Source organism: Mandrillus leucophaeus, unplaced genomic scaffold, assembly GCF_000951045.1.
Source record: "Mandrillus leucophaeus isolate KB7577 unplaced genomic scaffold, Mleu.le_1.0 Scaffold573, whole genome shotgun sequence".
Lineage (NCBI taxonomy): Eukaryota > Metazoa > Chordata > Mammalia > Primates > Cercopithecidae > Mandrillus > Mandrillus leucophaeus.
The window spans coordinates 117,690-136,561 of NW_012106175.1; the positions used below are offsets into that span (position 1 = coordinate 117,690).

General features: G+C 40.1%; 1 pseudogene; it reads right to left on the minus strand.

Annotated features, from left to right (window-relative positions):
• Nucleotides 1-8,477: 8,477 nt before the first annotated feature.
• LOC105552779 lies at nucleotides 8,478-9,269 on the minus strand (annotated as a pseudogene).
• Nucleotides 9,270-18,872: the final 9,603 nt, after the last annotated feature.

Genomic DNA, 18,872 nt, shown 5'->3' on the forward strand with positions numbered 1-18,872 from the left:
AAAAGATTTTTACCAAAAAACCTCTCTGCTCTTCCCATTCCACCCCCTAGTTTTGCTTCAATGCCATTGGAAGATCAGGAAACAATCTAAGAGGGACTCTGAGGCTTGTTAAACTCACATTTGGGTTTGCTTTCATTTATTTTGGAGTTGTGGTTTATTTTCATTTTTCTTGAGTAAAAGTCTTCTTTTAATGGCCATATTTTATCTGCTAGAAAAATATTTTGTGCCATGCCCAAAAGCAAAGCAATTATTTTTAGGCGTTGGGCTTTGAGCTGTAGTTATTAGAGCTCAAAATCTGTGATTTGCAGTGGTTGTCATGTACCTAAGCAAACACCTGGGAGTGCAGTTTGATTCTGTCTTTATGGAGACCAACCTCCAGGAATATAGTCTTGCCTTTGACATGGTAAATCCATGTTTGTTTTGTTTTGTTAATTCAAAGCAGCACAATAATGTGGAAAAAGTATAGCCTAGATCTGAAGTTTGGCACAGCAAGTTAAGTTCTTGAGCCTCAGTTTCCTCACCTTAAAACTTGAAGCTATTACTTGTCTTAGTTATTTAATTAGATATTTCAGATGTACAAAAAATAGAAAATATGACACAGCTGTATTATTAAACTAGGTGTACTGATTACCCAGTTTAATAACTAAAGCATTACGAATGCAACTGAATACCCATATACCCTCCCTGTTCTCCTTCCCCTCCCTTGTGCAACTAATAACTATTGTGTATTTGATGTTTATCATTCCCATGCAAGTTTATATTATTTTACTTTTGATATATATTTTTGATATGTATCAAAAAAGTACAGCATTATTTTAAAATGTGAATGTTATCACTTTCTGTGTATCCTTCCTACATCATGGTTTTTCCCCCACTCAACAATGTTTTTTGATCTAGGTTGGTATGTGTATCTCCAGTTCCTTTAACTCTTGCATTCAACCATACAAATTTAGCTGCACATACCCCTAGTTTTCAGATGATCATCAATACATCAGCAGCTCTAATGAACATCTTTGTGTATGCCCTTTGAGTTTATGTTCAAGAGTTTCCCTTGGGCCTTGGTACTTTAAGTGTGCCCCTAGACCAACAGCAATGATATCACCTGGGAGCTTGTTAGAAATTAAGAATCACAGGTTCTTCCCCAGGCCTACTGAAGGAGAATCTGTGTTTTAACAAGAGCACCCCTGGTGATTTGTACATGAAAGATTTAGATTTAGAAGCACTGTTACAGGTCTATTGAGGAGCAGAACTGCTAAGTCAAAGGGTAGGTGCATCTTCAATACTATTAGATATTTGCCAGACTGCCCTCCAGGGCAGTTGTGCTGTTGAATACTTTGGCCAGCAGTAGAGTTTTCTTTTCCTAATATTTTCACCCCACTTGATATACGGTCAGGCTTTTAAAGTTTTGCCAATCTGAGGGTTTAAACAATATTGCATTTTAATTTTATTTTTTCTCATTTTGTTTTCTCATTTTATTTTTTGAGTATCTTATATGTTTATTGTCGATTCAGGTTTCCTTTTCTGAGAATTGTCTTTTTATTTTGCTTATTTTTCTGTTGAGTTGTTTGACAATTTCTAATAGATTTGTAGTAGTTCTACATATATCACAGAACTGACCGTTTGTTGCCTTTCCCTTACAGCAATATGAAATGTGCAATATATCAAGTCTCCCAGGCATCCCTTCAATTTAACACACAGAACCTACTTCCTCTAGTGAGTTCTGAGGGTAGGGACCACATACCACTGTCTCCCCCAGGACCTAGCATACCCCTCACAGATGGTAGGCAGTGAGATTCATATTACTGCAGCTCAAAGGAGAGGGCTGGGCTGGAGATGTACATGTGGACATCATGAGCACATGCAGGAGATTTAAAGCTATGGGAATGGGTAAGTTCAACTAGAGAGCTTGTAAAGAAACTAGAAAGGGAACCTAAAATTAAACCCCAAACAGCTACAACATTTCTGACTGGCTAAGGCCAATAAAAGTCTTAATTAAGTCAGGAAATTTTGAAGCTGTAAAACAAAAGACAAACATATTTGACAATCTAGCAAGTTTGTATGGCAAAATATACCATTAAAAAAGCCAATATACAAACAATAGATTTGGGGAAAATATTTGCAATGTAGATGAAGAGAGTCAACATACATATAAAGGGCTCTTTTTTTAAATTTATTTTTTCTTATACTTTAAGTTCTAGGGTACATGTGCACCAAGTGCAGGTTTGTTACACATGTATACTTGTGCCAGGTTGGTGTGCTGCACCCATTAACTTGTCATTTACATTAGGTATATCTCCTAATGCTATCTCTGCCCCCTCCCTCCATCCCATGACAGGCCCTGGTGTGTGATGTTCCCCTTCCTGTGTCCAAATGTTCTCATTGTTCAGTTCCCACCTATGAGTGAGAACATGCGGTGTTTGGTTTTCTATTCTTGCGATAGTTTGCTGAGAATGATGGTTTCCAGCTGCATCCATGTCCCTACAAAGGACATGAACTCATCCTTTTTTATGGTTGCATAGTATTCCATTCGCCATTCTAACTGGTGTGAGATGGTATCTCATTGTGGTTTTGATTTGCATTTCTCTGATGGCCAATGATGATGAGCATTTTTTCATGTGTCTGTTGGCTGCATAAATGTCTTATTTTAAAAAGTGTCTGTTCAGGTATATATAGAGAGAGTCTTAGAAGTCCACACAATGTGCACTTTACAGGGGAGTTAGTGACTGGAAGGTGGCATGAAAGGAACTTCTGAGATTGGTAATTTTCTATTTTTGATCTGGGTGCTGGTCACAAAGACAATTCACTTTGTGAAAAATAAGCTATATTCCTATGTGATTTTTATGGTATGTTCTAAAAGAATGTTAAACTTCAATAAAGATTTTAAAATGTACTTACAATAAAGTTTGTAAAAATATGCCCCACATATCTTCTTCCCTTGGGAATCTATTCCATGAGAAGAAAGGCATTAGTGTTAATATATAAGGATATATACAACGACGTTTATTGCAGCATTGTTCATAGTGGGGGATAAAAGAAACTGGAAATTGTAAATGCCCATCTACAGATAAATGATTGAATAAATGATTATATATCACGAGTTACAACTCAGCCATTCAGAAGAATGAATTGGAGAGGTTTCCATGACGTATTTTTGAGTCAAGAAAAGGTAAGCTGAAGAGTGGGTATAATGTAGTTCAATTTTATAAAACAATGGCAGAGCATCCTATCTAATGTATGTATGTGTGTCTTTACAGGTTTTTTTTCTGCATGTGATTATACAAGCATGGAGAGAAACAGAGGTCGCAAACAATTATAATGACATGAGTTGCCTGGTAGGAATGGGAGTGGGATTGATTGAGAGAGGTGGGGAGTAACCAAAATTAAAAAAAAAAAAAAGGTTTCACTTAAAAAATAAGCAGTTATAATCACATTTATACATTTACATAAAATTGTTTATAAGAAGCAAACAAAGAAAAAATTAAAATTGGATAAAGGAGAGAGTTAGTGAAACATTGAACCCAGGAGGCGGAGGTTGCGATGAGCCAAGATCAGGCCATTGCACTCCAGCCTGGGCAACAAGAGCGAAACTCCATCTCAAAAAAAAAAAAAAAGTCAAAATGTAAAAAGTGTTGAAGGTATCATAAAGCTAAATATAAAGCTAAATAGACAATCTAAGCCAAGACGTAGCAGAGGATGGAAAACCAGAGAGATGAGCCAAGCATTTGGAACCACTTAACCCTGAAAATGTTTGTTTATTCCAGAACAGGAGGTCAAGAGTCTAACCCTCTAAGCAGTACTTATCACAGCCTGAAGGAATGAGGAGACAAAAATTAGGGTAAGGGAATGCCAAGGTTGGGATACTCCAGCAAAACTTCCACATTTTGGGCAGGAACCCCCAAAGAACAGTACTTAAGGAATAAGAATAAACAGTTTATCTGCCCTCGAAATTAGAGTTATCATGGATGTAATTATCCAGCATAAATAAATAAACATGCAAGCAAATGAGACAGGACAACACAAATGGGGTCAGCAGAAATAATAGAAACAGGCACATAGGTTGTAAATTGAGAGTTAATTAGATGTACAGCTTAATGTAACTATGTTTGTTTGGTTCTTTGTTTGTTTTGTTTTTTGTTTTGAGACGGAGTCTCGCTCTGTCGCCCAGGGTGGAGCGCAGTCACGTGAACTTGGGTCATTACAAGCTCTGCCTCCCAGGTTCACGCCATTCTCCTGCCTCAGCCTCCCGAGTAGCTGGGACTATAGGCGCCCAACACCACGCCCGGCTAATTTTTTATTTTTTTATTTTTTAGTAGAAACAGGCTTTCACCATGTTAGCCAGGATGGTCTCGATCTCCTGACCTCGTGATCTGCCCGCCTTGGCATCCCAAAGTGCTGGGATTACAGGCGTGAGCCATCGCGCCTGGTCTGTAACTATGTTTAAAATGTTCAAGATGATTTTAAAAAAAAAAAAGATCTGAGAATATCAGCATGGAGTAGTAAAATTTTAAAAAGGGCATAGCATAACAAAAGAACTAAAGAGAAACTATAGAGTCAAAAAGTACAATAGTGAAACTAAGAACTCAAAATCAGAGAAACAGTAAACTGGAATATAGGTGAGACATATGTAAGAAAAATACAAGAGATTATAGAGAAGAGAGTAGTAAATATAGACTATATAGTTAAAAGTATGTGTAATTATAGTTCCAAAGGAGAAAGAATGATGCAGCAAAAGGTTTAAAGAGATAATGCCTTGGAATGTCCCAAATGATGAAAAGCATCAAGTTACAGATTTGAGCCCTGCAGACACCAACCAGGAAGAAGACACACAAAACCATTTCTAGGCATATCATAGTTAAACTGCTGAAAACCAAAGACAACAAGAAAATCATTAAAAAGTGGCTAGTGAGAAAAACACACACCAAAACATAAGGCTAACTTTTCCATAGAAATGACAGAAGCAAGAAGACAATGGAAAAATACTTTCAAAGTGCTGAATAACAACTAACTAAAATATCTACACCCAGTCAAACTACTGTTTATTACCAGGTAAAATAAAGTTGAGGAAATTCATCCAGAGCAGACCAACCAAAGGAAATATTAAAGGATATTCTTTGGTCTAAGAAGAAAAAATGATTTCAGATGAAAGTTTAAAAATGCAAGAGAAAGGATGAAAAGCAACAATGGTAAAAACGAACATAGATCATGAACTGTGGCTGTATAAACAATCTCTTGTGGGGTTAACATTGGGAGGCCAAGGTGGGAGGATGACTTGAGCCTAGGAGTGCAGTCTAGGAAAAGACTATTTGACTTTGCCCTGTGTTTTCTTCTAGTAGTTTTACAGTTTCAGGTGTTTTTGTTGTTGTTTGTTTGTTTGTTTGCAGAGACAAGGTCTCACTATGTTGCCCAGGCTAGTCTAGAACTCCTTGGCTCAGGCGATCCTCCTGCCTGATTACAGGTGTGAGCCACCACACTTGGCTAGTTTCAAGTCTTATGTTTAACTCTTTAATCCATTTTGAGTTTATTATTGTACACAGTGAGAATTAGGGGGCCTACATTCGTTCTTCTGCATATGGATATCCAGTTTTCCCAGTACCATTTATTGAAGAGGGATCCTTTTTCCCATGTATGTTCATGGCACCTTTGTCAAAAATCAGTTGGCTGTCAACATGTGGAATTACTTCCAGGTTCTCTATTGTGTTTCATGGGTCTATATGTCTGTTTTTATACCAGTACCATGCTGGGTTTTTGTTTTGTTTTGTTTTTTTGAGATGGAATCTTGCTCTCTCCCCCAGCCTGGAGTGCACTGGTGTGATCTCAGCCCACAAAACCTCCACCTTCCGGGTTCAAGCAATTCTCCTTCCTCAGCCTCCTAAGTAGCTGGGACTACAGGCCATGCCACCACACCTGGCTAATGTTTTTGTATATTTATTAGAGATGGGGTTTCACTGTGTTAGCCAGGATGGTCTTGATCTCCTGACCTTGTGATCTGTCCACCTTGGCCTCCCAAAGTGCTGGGATAACAAGCATAAGTCACTGCGCCCGGCTGCTGTTTTAATTACTAGGCCAATTGTAGTATATTTTGAAGTCAAGCAGTGTGATACCACCAGCTTTTAATTATTATTATTATTTTAAAGACAGGGTTTCATTCTGTCACCCAGGCTGGAGTGCAGAAGTATGATCACAGCTCAGTGCAGCCTTGACCTCCTGGTTCAAGTGATCCTCCCACCTCACCCTCCTGAGTAGCTGGGACTATAGATGCATGCCACCACACTAATTATTATTTTTTGTGTGTGTGTGTATGTGTGTGTGTGTGGAGATGAGGGTCTTACTACGTTGGCCAGGCTGGTCTTGAACTCCTCAGCTCAGGTGATCCTCCTGCCTCAGCCTTTCACAGTGTTAGGATACAGGCATGAGATATCATGCCTGGCCAGTTTTGTTTCTTTGCTCAGTATTGTTGTAGCTACTTGGGATCTTTTGTGGTTCCATAAGAATTATAGGATGGTTTTTTCTATTTCTGTGAAGAGTGTCATTGGCATTTTGATAGGGATTGCACTGAATCTGCAGATGGCTTTGGGTAGTACGGTCATTTTAACAATGTTAATTCTTCCAAACCATGAGCATGAGATGTCTTTCCATTTGTTTGTGTCCTCTACAATTTCTTTTTACCAGTGTTTCATAGTTTTCCTTGTAGAGTTCTTTTATCTCCTCAGATAAATACATTCCTAGGTATTTTGGGATGGGGGATAGTGATTGTAAATGGGATTGCTTTCTTGATTTCTTTTTCAGCTAGTTCATTGGTGGTGGATAGAAACACCACTGACTTTTTAATGTTGATTTTGTATCCTGTAACTTTACTGAATTCATTTATCAATTCTAAGAGCTTTTTGCTGGAGTCTTCAGGTTTTTAAAATATAAGGTTAATTTATACGCTAAGAGGGACAATTTAACTTCCTCTTTTCCAATTTGGATGCCTTTTTAAAATTTCTGTTACCTGATTGTTCTGGCTAGAACTTCCAGTACTATATATTGATTAGTAGAGGTGAAAGTGGGCAACTTTGGTTCCAGTTCTTAGAAGAAAGGCTTTAAGATTTTCCCTCTTCAGCATGATGTTAGCTGTGAGTTTGTCATATATGGCTTTTACTACATTGAGGTATGTTCCTTCTATGCCAAATTTGTTTTTATCATGAAGTGATGTTTAATTTTAGCAAATGTGATTGCTGCATCTATTGAGAAGATTAATATGGTTTGGCTCTATGTCCCCACCCAAATCTCATCTCGAATTATAATCCCCACATTTCGAGAGAGGGACCTCTAATCCTCACATGTTGAGGGAGGGAGGTGATTGGATCATGGGGGTGGATTCCTCCATGTTGTTCTCATGCTAGTGAGTTCTCATGAGATTTGATGGTTTTATAAGCATCTGGCATTTCCCCTGCTTTCACTTCGCTCTCCTGTTGCCATGTGAAGAGCTTCTTGCTTCCCCTTTGCCTTCTGCCATGAATGTAAGTTTCCATAGGTCTCCCCAGCCATGTGGAACAGTGAGTTAATTAAACCTCTTTCCTTTATAAATTACCCAACCTCAGGTTTATTTATAGGAGTGTGAAAATGGACTAATAACGAAGATCATACGGTTTTTGTCCTTCATTCTGTTGGAAATGATGTATCGTGTTTATTGATTCATGTACATCAAACCATCCTTGCATCCCTGGGATAAATCCCACTGGATCATGGTATTATCTTTGGGATGTGTTGCTGGATTCAGTTCGCTAGCATTTTGTTGAGGATTTTTGCATTTATATTCATCAAGGATATTGGCCTGTAGTTTTATTTTTTGTTTGGTTTTGTCTAGTTTTGTATCATATTTGTATTTGGCTTCATAGAATGAGTTAGGAAGAATTCCTTCCTCTTCGATTTTTTGGAATAGTTTGATAAAAGTTGGTGTTATTTCTTTTTTTGTGTGATTTAGTTTTTATTTCATAATCATAAACTTAACTCTGGAATCCAACTAGGCATGGAAAGGAACAAGGAAAACATGGAACCCAAAGGGAAATGCAGCGAGAGCACAAAGATTATAGGATACTGTGAGCAAATGGGGTGGAGGGGTGCTCTCCTGAGCTACAGAAGGAATGGTCTGGTGGTTAAGATAAAACACAAGTCAGCTGAGCACGGTGGCTCACACCTGTAATGCCAGCACTTTGGGAGGCCAAGGCAGGTAGATCGCGAGGTCAGGAGATGAAGATCATCCTGGCCAACATGGTGAAACCTCATCTCTGCTAAAAATATAAAAATTAGCTGGGTGTGGTGGTGTGTGTCTGTAATCCCAGCTACTTGGGAGGCTGAGGTAGGAGAATTGCTTGAACCAGGGAGTCAGAGGTTGCAGTGAGCCGAGGTTGCACCACTGCACTCCAGCCCGGGGACAGGGTGAGACTCCATCTCAAACAAAACAAAACAACACAAAAAAGATAAAACACAAGTCATTAGAGTTCACAGTCAGCAGTGGTGATATTCTTGCTGGTCTTGCCATTCCAGGACCCAAAGTCCCCCGTGGCCTCCACAAATATTCATGCTTTTTTTTTTTTTTCTGAGACAGAGTCTTGCTCTGTCACCCAGGCTGGGGTGCAGTCGTGTAATCTGAACTCACTGCAAGCTCTGCCTCCTGGGTTCACGCCATTCTCCTGCCTTAGCCTCCTGAGTAGCTGGGACTACAGGCACCCACCACCACGCCTGGCTAATTTTGTTTTTGTATTTTTAGTAGAGATGGGGCTTCACCTTTTTAGCCAGGATGGTCTTGATCTCCTGACCTCGTGATCCACCCACCTTGGCCTCCCAGAGTGCTGGGACTACAGGCATGAGCCACCACGCCCAGCCATTCATGGCTTCTTTCACCTTGCCAAAGACCACATGCTTGCCATCCAACCACTTGGTCTTGGCGGTGCAGATGAAAAACTAGGAACTGTTTGTGTTGGATCCAGCCTTTGCCATGGACAAGATGCCAGGACCTGTATGCATCAGGATTAAGTTCTCATCATCAAACTTTTCCCCGTAGATGGACTTGCCACCAGTGCCATTATGACGTGTGAAGTCACCACCCTAACACATAAATCCTGGAATAATTCTCTGAAAGCAGGAACCGTTATAACCAAATCCTTACTCTCCAGTGCTCAGAGCATGAAAATTTTCTGCTTTGGAAACTTGTCTGCAAAAGGTTCAAACGAGACACACCCCAAGGGCTCACTGTCGATGGCGATGTCGAACCGACAGCTCACCATCGATGGCAATGGTGGGGTTGACCATAGGTGGTAATATGGGGCTCCCGATGGCGACATCTGCAAAGTCGGTGTTATTTCTTCTTTAAAAGTTTGTTAGAATTTAGCAGTAAATCTGGTTCTGGGCTTTTCTGTATTGGGAGAGTTTTTTATTATTGCTTCAATCTTATTACTTGTTATTGGTATCTTTGAGTTTTCTGTTTCTTCCTGGTTCAATGTTGGTAGGTTATATGTGTCCAGGAATGTATATATTTCCTGTAGGTTTTCCATTTTTGTTATTGTATAGTTGCTCATAATTGTCTCTAATGATCTTTTGTATTTCCGTTGTATCCGTTGTAATGTCTTTTTTTTTTTTGAGATGAAGTTCTGCTTCTGTTGCCCAAGCTGGAGTGCAATGGTGCGATCTCAGCTCATCATAACCTCTGCCTCCCGGGTTCAAGTGATTCTCCTACCTCAATCTCCCAAGTAGCTGGGATTACAGGCAAGCACCACCATGCCTGGCTAATTTTGTATTTTAGTAGAGATAGGGTTTCTCCATGTTGGTTAGGCTGGTATTGAACTCCCGATCTCAGGTGATCTGCCTGCCTCGGCCTCCCAAAGTGTTGGGATTACAGGCGTGAGCCACCGCACCCAGCCATGTCTCTTTTTTCACTTCTGATTTTATTTGTTTGGATCCTTTCTTTTTCTTGGTTAGACTAGCTAGTGGTTTATTATGGTGTTTATATTTTCAAAGAACCAATTTTTCATTTTGTTGATTCTTTTTATTTTTTTTCAGTTTCTATTTCATTTTGCTTTGCTTTGCTCTGCTCTTTATGCTTTCTTTCCTTTTACTAGTTTTAGGTTTAGTTTGTTCTTGCTTTTCTAGTTTTTTGAGGTGGATTTTTTAGGTTGTTTATTCAACATCTTTCTACTTTTTAGGTATAGATGTTAATTGCTATAAACTCCCCTCTAAGCATTGCTTTTTCTGTGTCACAAAGGTTTTGGTATATTTTTCCATTTTCATTTGTTTCAAGAATTTTTACTTACTTTCTTTTTTCATTGACCCATTGGTTATTCAGGTGTATGTTGTTTAATTTCCACATATTTGTTCCCAAAGTTCCTGTTGTTGATTCCTAGTTTTCAGTGTGGTCTTAGAAGATACTTGATATGATTTCGATTTTTAAAACTTTGTTGAGGCTTGTTTTATGGCCTAACATATGGTCCATCCTGGAGAATGTTCCATGTGCTCATGAGAATTTATTTTCTGTTGCTGTTGCATGAAATGTTCTCTAAATGTTAGATCCATTTGGTCTAAAGTGCAGTTTAAATCCAGTGTTTCTTGACTTTCTGTCTAATCTATCCCATGCTGAGTGTGGGGGTGTTGAAATACCCAACTATTGTGGTATTAGTCTCTCTTTTTAGCTCTAATAATATTTGTTTTATATATCTGGGTTTCTGATGTTGGGTGCATAGATACTTACAATTGTTATATCCTCTTGCCTAATTGATTCCTTTATTATAATTTTCTTGTCTCATGTTTTTTTTTTTTACTTAAACTCTCCTTTCATGTAAGTGTAGCTACTCCTGCATGCTTTTGGTTTGTTTGCATGAGGTATTTTTTTCCATCCTTTCATTTTCAGTCTATGTGTCTTTATTAGTGAGATGAGTTTCATGTAGACAGGATATATTTGGGTCTTATTTTTGTTAGCCATTCAGCCAGTCTGTATCTTCTAGTTGGGGGAGCTTAAACTTTTACATTTCAGCTTGTTATTAATAGGTGAGGACTTCCTGTCATTTTGTTGTTTTCTGATTGTTCTGCATATCCTTTCTTCCTTTATTCTTCTTTTTACTTTCTTTTATGATTTGGTGGGTTTTTTTTAGAGTAACAACATTCCTATTCCTGTTTTGTGTATCTGCTCTGCCAGTGAGTTTTATTACTTTTGTAAGTTTTCATGACGGTAGATGTTGTCCTTTTGTTTCCCAGTGTAGGGCTCCCTTAAATATTTCTTGTGGGGCTAGTCTAGTGGTAATGAATCATCTCCATTTTTGTTTTTCTGGGAAAGACTACTTTCCTTTCATTTTTGAAGGATAACTTTGCTGGACATAGGATTCTTGGTTGACAGTTTCTTTTTTTCTCTCTCAGTACTTTGACTATTTCATTCCTTTCTCTCCTGACCTACAAGGATTCTGCTGAGAAATTCATTGTTAGTCTGATGGAGATTCCCTTATATGTGGTTTGATGCTTTTCTTTTGCTGTTTTTAGAATTATCTGTTTTTGACTTTTGACAGTTTGACTACCATTTGCCTCTGGGAAGACCTCTTTAGATTGAATCTATTTGGGACTCCTTGAGTTTCCTGTTTCCAAATGTCTATGTCTCTTCCAAGACCTGGGAAGTTTTCAGCTATTATTTCATTAAATAGGCTTTCTATACCTTTGCCCATTTCTTCTCCTGGAACTCTCCAAATTTGAATTTTTGTGTCCCATATGTCACACGGCTTGCTTTACTGTTTTTTATGTCTGACTTGGTTATTTCAAAAAATATGTCTTCAGTTCAGAAATTATTTCTTCTGCTTTATCTTGTCTTATGTTGTCTTCAATAAGATGAGGTTATGTAGGTTGTAGTGGGACTTCACTGGGGATAGGGACACCAGGTGAGCCAGTCCTCCAGCACCAGTGGTGGCAGCAGAAGGGTAGGTGGGCCAGTCCTCAGTTGCCTGGGTGGTGTACTTCACGTGGCAGGCTCAAGTGCTGGCAGTGGTAGTGGCAGGCCAGGCAGGTGGGTCCTCGGGGCCCTGGGTAGCAGTTGTGGTATTGACAGTGGCAGTGATGTCAACAGGCTGGCCCTCAGGCCCCTGGGTGGTATGCATGAGTGCCAGTGGAGGTGTCAATGGGCTAGCCAGTGCAGTCCCTAGGCTCCTAGGTAGCATGCATGGGTGGGTGTTGGCAGTGGCAGTGGTGGGTGGGTTGGGCCTGTCCTCAGGCCCCCAGAAATACATGCAGGCACGGACAGCAGGAGTGGACTTGACAGGCCTGTCCTCACACCCTTGGATGGTATGTGAGGGAGGATTGTTCCTTAGGTCTCTTCACAGCATGTACAGGTATGAGGTGGCCCTGCTGCTGGAAGGACAGGATTGCAGTTGGTGGCAGCAGTCTCAGGCAGTCAGCTGCCAGGCTGCAGGGATGTACACTTTGGCCCCGTTTGTCCTTGGGGCAGCCTTCCTGATGTACTTCACCACCCATTCTCTAGGGTGTAGGATACTATGTGGGCTAGAGTGCTGAAGAACTGGCCATAGCACTGGGTCCAGCTGGCATTGCAATGCTGTAGTCCTCTAGGTGGTTGTGGGAGGATGTCAGTAGGGCTCCAGGAATGTGGAGTTGCAGGGGCTGTTGAGTCCCAGGGCAGGATGTAGTCTGGTGGGGGCTGAGCTCTCATAATGGCACCATGCTGCAGTTGCTTCGGTGTTGGGGGTGAGTGGGATCCAGTGTGAATTCCCTTTCTTGAACAATGCAGTTTTGTGAACTCCAAGCAGCCCCCTGTACTAGGCTCAGGGCCTGTTAGGGCCAAGGGGCTCTCCAGTGGCTAGGACTGCAGGCATCCCTGGTGGGAATGTGGACTGCTGGGAATCTTCCCCTTACCTTTTCCTAGTAATGGCAAGTTCATCCCAGCTCTGAGCCAATTCCAGCTGGACTAGGTGCTTCTTTGTTTCTCTCTCCTTCTGTACCTCAGAGGTGCCCTGTCATTTTCCTGGTGAATTCTAGTGTTCTCTCTTAGTCTACTTGACGTGTGGTTATCTACTTGCTGCTTTGGTCCCGCTTTGTGGAGGAGGTGAGTGCCAGGCACCTCATCAGCCATGTTGGTTACATCTTCCCTAAAAGAACTTGACACAGATCTTAAAAGGAACTTATGGGCTAATATCACTGATTAAAAAAAAAAAAAAGATGCAAACCCCTCAAATATTGGCAAATCAAATCCAGGAATACACATTTAAAAATACTTCACAATCAGCCAGGCACATTGGCTCATGCCTGTAATCCCACCACTTTGGGAGGCCAACGCTGGCGGATCATTTGAAAATCAGCAGTTCAAGACCAGCTGGGCCAACATATTGAAACCCTGTCTCTACTAAAAATACAATAAATAAATAAATAAATAAATAAATAATAAATAAATAAATAAGCCAGGTTTGGTGGCAGTCACCTGTAATCCCAGCTATTTGGGAGGCTGAGGCAGGATAATCACCTGAACCCAGGAGATGGAGGTTGCAGTGAGCTGAGATTATGCCACTGCACTCCAGCCTGGGGACAAAGCGAGACTTCCTCTTGAAAAAACAAACAACAACAAAAAACAACAATCAACTTGGCTCATTGCTGGAATGCAAACTTCGTTTAATGTTGAAACATAAATATAACTCGCCAAATGAGAAAAACCTTAGGATCACTTGAATAAAATGCAGAAAAATCATCTGATAAATTTCCATATCCATTAATTATTTTTTAAAAAGTCCCTTAGCAAATTAGAAAGCTAAGGTAGCTTCTTTAGTCTCATAAAAGAGATCCACCCAGGTATTAAGCCCAGTACTCAATAGTTATCTTTTCTGCTTCTGGGCTTAACACCTGGGTGATGAAATAATCTGCACAGCAAACCCGTGACACAAGTTTGCCTGTGTAACAAGCCTGCACATGTACTCCCAAACCTAACAGTTAAAAAAATTTTAAAAGAGAAAAAGAGGAACACAAAAATGCAGTATTAAATCATAACTGCATAAAATTAACTGTAGCACATGATGTACTACTTTAATAATTTTGCAGCCTCTCTCATCGCTATTGTGGTGAGTTCAAGTGTTGCCAGTATCTGCTTAAAGTGCTGTGTGATGGAAATCATCTCTGTGTGAGTAGTTTGTCTCTCCACTATTTAGTGAAATTATGTATCATGGTGAAAAAAAAAGATATCCACAAAAAAAATCGACAGAGAAAAACCATACTTAGTATTGAAAACTTACCCTTCAGCAAAAGGTTGAATATCACCTCTATTCAACCTTTTACTAGAATTCGGAACCATTGCAGAAGGGCAAGAAAAAGAAATAAAATGTTGAAAGGAAGAAATACAGCCATAGTTACTTTCAGGTGATACATGCAAAATCAAAATAATTTATACAGGCCGGGCTTAGTGGCTCATGCCAGTAATCCCAACACTTTGGGAGGCCGAGGCGGACAGACTGCTTGAGTCCAGAAGTTTAAGGCCAACTTGGGCAACATGGTGAAATCCCATCTCTTAAAAAATAAAAAAATAAATCAATAAATTAGCTGCGTGTGGTGGTGCATGCCTGTGGCCCCAGCTATTCAGGAGGCTGAGGTGGGAGGATCACCTGAGCCCAGGAGACAGAGGCTGCAGTGAGCCGAGAGTGCACCACTACACTCTAGCCTGGGTGACAGAGTGAGACCCTGTCTCAAGAAAAAAAAAAAAAATTCATACAAATAAATTGTTAGGGTTAATTAAAAAGTTTGGTAAGTCTGCTAAATACAAACATCAAATGTATTTGTATGGACCTTTGCTCTGGAACTTTATTAAAATACAGGTTTGGCTGGGTGCAGTGGCTCATGCCTGTAATCCCAGCACTTTGGGAGGCTGAGGTAGGTGGATCACCTGAGGTCAGGAGTTCAAGACCAGCCTGACCAATATGGTGAAACTCTGTCTTTATTAAAAATACAAAAATTAGCTGGACATGGTGGTACGTACCTGTAGTCCCAGCTAAACTCAGGAGGCTGAGACATAATTGCTTTAACCTGGGAGGCGGAGGTTGAAGTGAATCGAGATCACACCACTGCACTCCAGCCTGGATGACAAAGCGAGACTCCATCTCAAAAAATAAATAAATTAACTAAATTAAATACAGGTTTTAGGGCTCTACCCCTATTTCTAAATCAGTAGCTCCAGGGCAGGGCTCAAGAATGTGCATTTCTTTTTTTTTGTTTTTTGTTTTTTTTTGAGACGGAGTCTCATTCTGTCACCCAGGCTCGAGTGCAGTGGTGTGATCTCGGCTCACTGCAACCTCCACCTCCTGGGTTCAAGCGATTCTCCTGCCTCAGCCTTTCGAATAGCTGGGATTACAGGAACCAGCCACCATGCCCAGCTAATTTTTGTGTTTTTAGTAGATACAGGGTTTCACCATGTTGGCCAGGCTAATCTTGAACTGCTGACCTCAGGTGATCCCCCGGCCTCACTCTCCCAAAGTGCTGGGGTTACAGGTGTGAGCTGCCAGGCCCCACCAAGAATGTGCATTTCTAGGGGTATCAAAAAATAGTAAGAATGAATAAGATCTAGTATTTGATAGCACAATAGAGTAACTATAGTTGATAATTTAATTGTTGATCTTAGAATAACTAAGAGTATAACTGGATTGTTTGTAACACAAAGGATAAATCCTTGAGGTAATGGATACCCCAATTACTTTGATGTGATAATTACATGTTATATGCCTGTATCAAAATATTTCATGTACCCCATATATATACCTACTATGTACTCACAAAAATTAAAAATTAAGAATCTGCATTTTTAATCAGTTCTCTCTGGTGATGCTGATGCTCTTCATCAGGGGACCACACTTTGAGAATGATTGCTATAGATTAACAACAATGAAATTTACAGTAAAATCACTTACCCAGGAATCTAACAAATGATGTGTAATATGTAAACACAGAATACTATAAATCACTGTAGATATAAATGAAAGAGAATCTAAATAAATGGGTATTCCACTTACATACTTTGGAAAACTCAATATGCTGGAAGTGACAATTTGTCTCAACCTAAAATGCAATTTGATTCAAAATTTCCATAGGTTTCTATTTATGGAACCCAATAAATCTGACATGTATATTGAGGCATTGTGAGTAAAGAGCACAGATAATTGAAACAGGCTTCTTACTTCCTGGGTTTGAATACTGGCTCCATCAACTACTCTGTGACTACGGACACGTTACTTAACCCTTCAAAGAAAACTGAGGAATGATACAATTTGGTGCCCATATGGGAAAAACAATTGACTTGAACTTCACACTGTAAAGAGCAATTCTAGGTAAACTACAGATCTAAATGGGATGGGTAAAAATATAAAGTGTGTGGAGGATAATCCAAGAGAATATCTTCAAGATTTCAGAGAAAAGAAATCTAAACACTTACACATGGGTACTAACCCCCCCCAAAAAAGAATGATACATTTTACAACATTAAAATTAAGATCTTGTGTTATCAGAAGAAACCATTAGGAGAATGAGAAGGAAAGTTACACACACAGTGGGAAAGGATTTTTAACACCTATGACTGACGAAAAGCCTGTATCCAAAAGAATATATAGAACTTCACAAAACAAACAAACAAAAAAGCAAAATAAAAAAAAACCCTTCTTCAAAACAACTAAAACCAAAAAACCAACAACCCAAAAAGCCAAAATGACAAGTAACCCAATAAAGAAATGGACAAAGAATTTAAACAGGAATTTCACAAAGGAGAAAATCCAAATGGTCAAAAACAATAAAAAACCCTTAATTTTATTACTAATCAAGGAAACGAAAATCAATTGATTCTATACTCCAGAATGGCTGAAAATTAACTGGGTTTTGTTGAGAATGTAAAGCAACAAGAATTCTCATGTACCACTGGAAGAGGAAGAAATTGGTACAACCACTTATTGTAGCATTACCCAGCCAAGATAAACATACACATAATCCTGTGACATCCAAAGTATATACATCCAAAGAAACATGTACATATGTGAACCAGGAGATAAACTATAATGATAGTGGCACGTATTATTCCTAATAGCCTCAAACTAGGAACAAACTGTATGTATCCTAACTGTAGAAAGGGTATAAAATTATGTGACAGCCACAAAATGGAATGCTATACAATGATAAATGAGTACAGCTACTTGCAACTATATGGCTGAATCTTGAAAACACAACACTGAGTGAAAAAACCTGACTAAAAAAGTAGGCAGCATAAATTCTAACATAAGGAAATAAATAATTGCCATAAGAGAGGGTATAGTGATTTCCTTGGCAAGGGGGAGGGACTCCTGACCAGGAATGGGAGCCTGAAGGACTTCTGAGGTGTTGGTAATGTTCTTGACCTATGTGGTGGTTACATGGCTGTTTGCTTTATACATTAATGTTATTGTTAAGTGTCTATGCACCTTTCTCTATACTTTATTTTTCTAATTAAAAAAAGGTAGGAGAGAGGAAGATAGAGAGGGAGGGTCTGGAAGGCTAAAATTTCTAAGTTGTTGAACCTAGGCTTTGTCAAAATTGAAAAGGAATCATGGGTTCTAAAATGTTTGTATACATCTTAGAGTAGGAATAGCTCAGAAGATAATGTCAGATAGATTTTCCATCATTGGAGAAGAGGATAAAACTGCCAAATACAGAATGAGGAAGCAACTCCATGAGGATGGGGCTAGCTAGATCCCTGAGAAGAGGTGTAGTATTCTGGAGTAGAGGAATGGGAAGGCAGATGGAAAGAAACAATTGTTGAGCATGTTAGCGCCCATGAATCCCGCTTTTTCTCACCTCCAAGTCTGCATATATGCTGTACCTAGCCAGCTCTTCCCATCACTCTTCCCCTCCAAGGAACTCTAGCCCTTGCCCCCGCCTTTCTAAGAGCTGCTCATCCCCACTCGGCAGGGTTACATGGCATGGTACCTATCTGCTCTCTATTCCACAGACCAATCTTTCACCTTCTGTAGACAAGTGACCCCTATGTTACAGGCTGTCTGGCTGAGGTCTGGACAAGGAAGAACTAAGAATACCCTGGAGGGTCTCCCCAGAGAGGAGACAAAGATAGAACACTGGATGGGGCTTTCCTCCCCAGAGTTCCTTCCCTCAGTAGTCTTGGAGAGGGGTGAGCAAGGAAAGAAGTGAGTTTGAGTTGGGGCTCAGCACAAGTTCCTATCCCTACTTTTAACCCAGGCCCTCCCTACCCCAGAGAAGTTGAGTGGCGTAGGTATTAATAGTCTCATTTTATCAATTAGGAAGCATAAACCCTGAGAAATAAATACCTTACTTAAGGGTAACAAAGGCAGAGTTGGATTACAAATATTGGTCTCTGGAGTCCAGGGTCTGCCTATAGACAGGAGGTGAGCACTCCAGAATTACTTTAACAGTCATCTTCTGCACTGCCTGCCCCCTCCCAGCCCCTACCCCCGCCAGATACTGTAGACACAGAAGCTATCCTGAAGTATGGAAATGTACAGTTTCTAAGACCTTGTTTCAGGGGAACATGGGAAAGGCTCAAAAGACAGGAATTAAAGTGTTTTGGGATAATATCCATTGTTGGTCAGAGTGCTCAAGAGGCAAGACATGGGGTAACCAATCCTACGTAGGAAGCTGTTCGCGCAGTCTGGAGTCCTAACGTCCCGGAGCGTAGCTATCCTTCTGCCTTCTACCTTTTCCTCTCTGGCCCCACCAGAGCTCCTGAAAGTCACAGACATGCAATTCAAAAAGTCTGTAGGGAGTGCTTGCTAGGAATGCTCAGTAGCTACTAAGCAACGCAGTCCTGGCTACACTGGAGTGGGGGCCTGTAGAAGAGGTCAGAGGGGAGAGGGTCAAGAGTTATCCTGGGTTCAGGC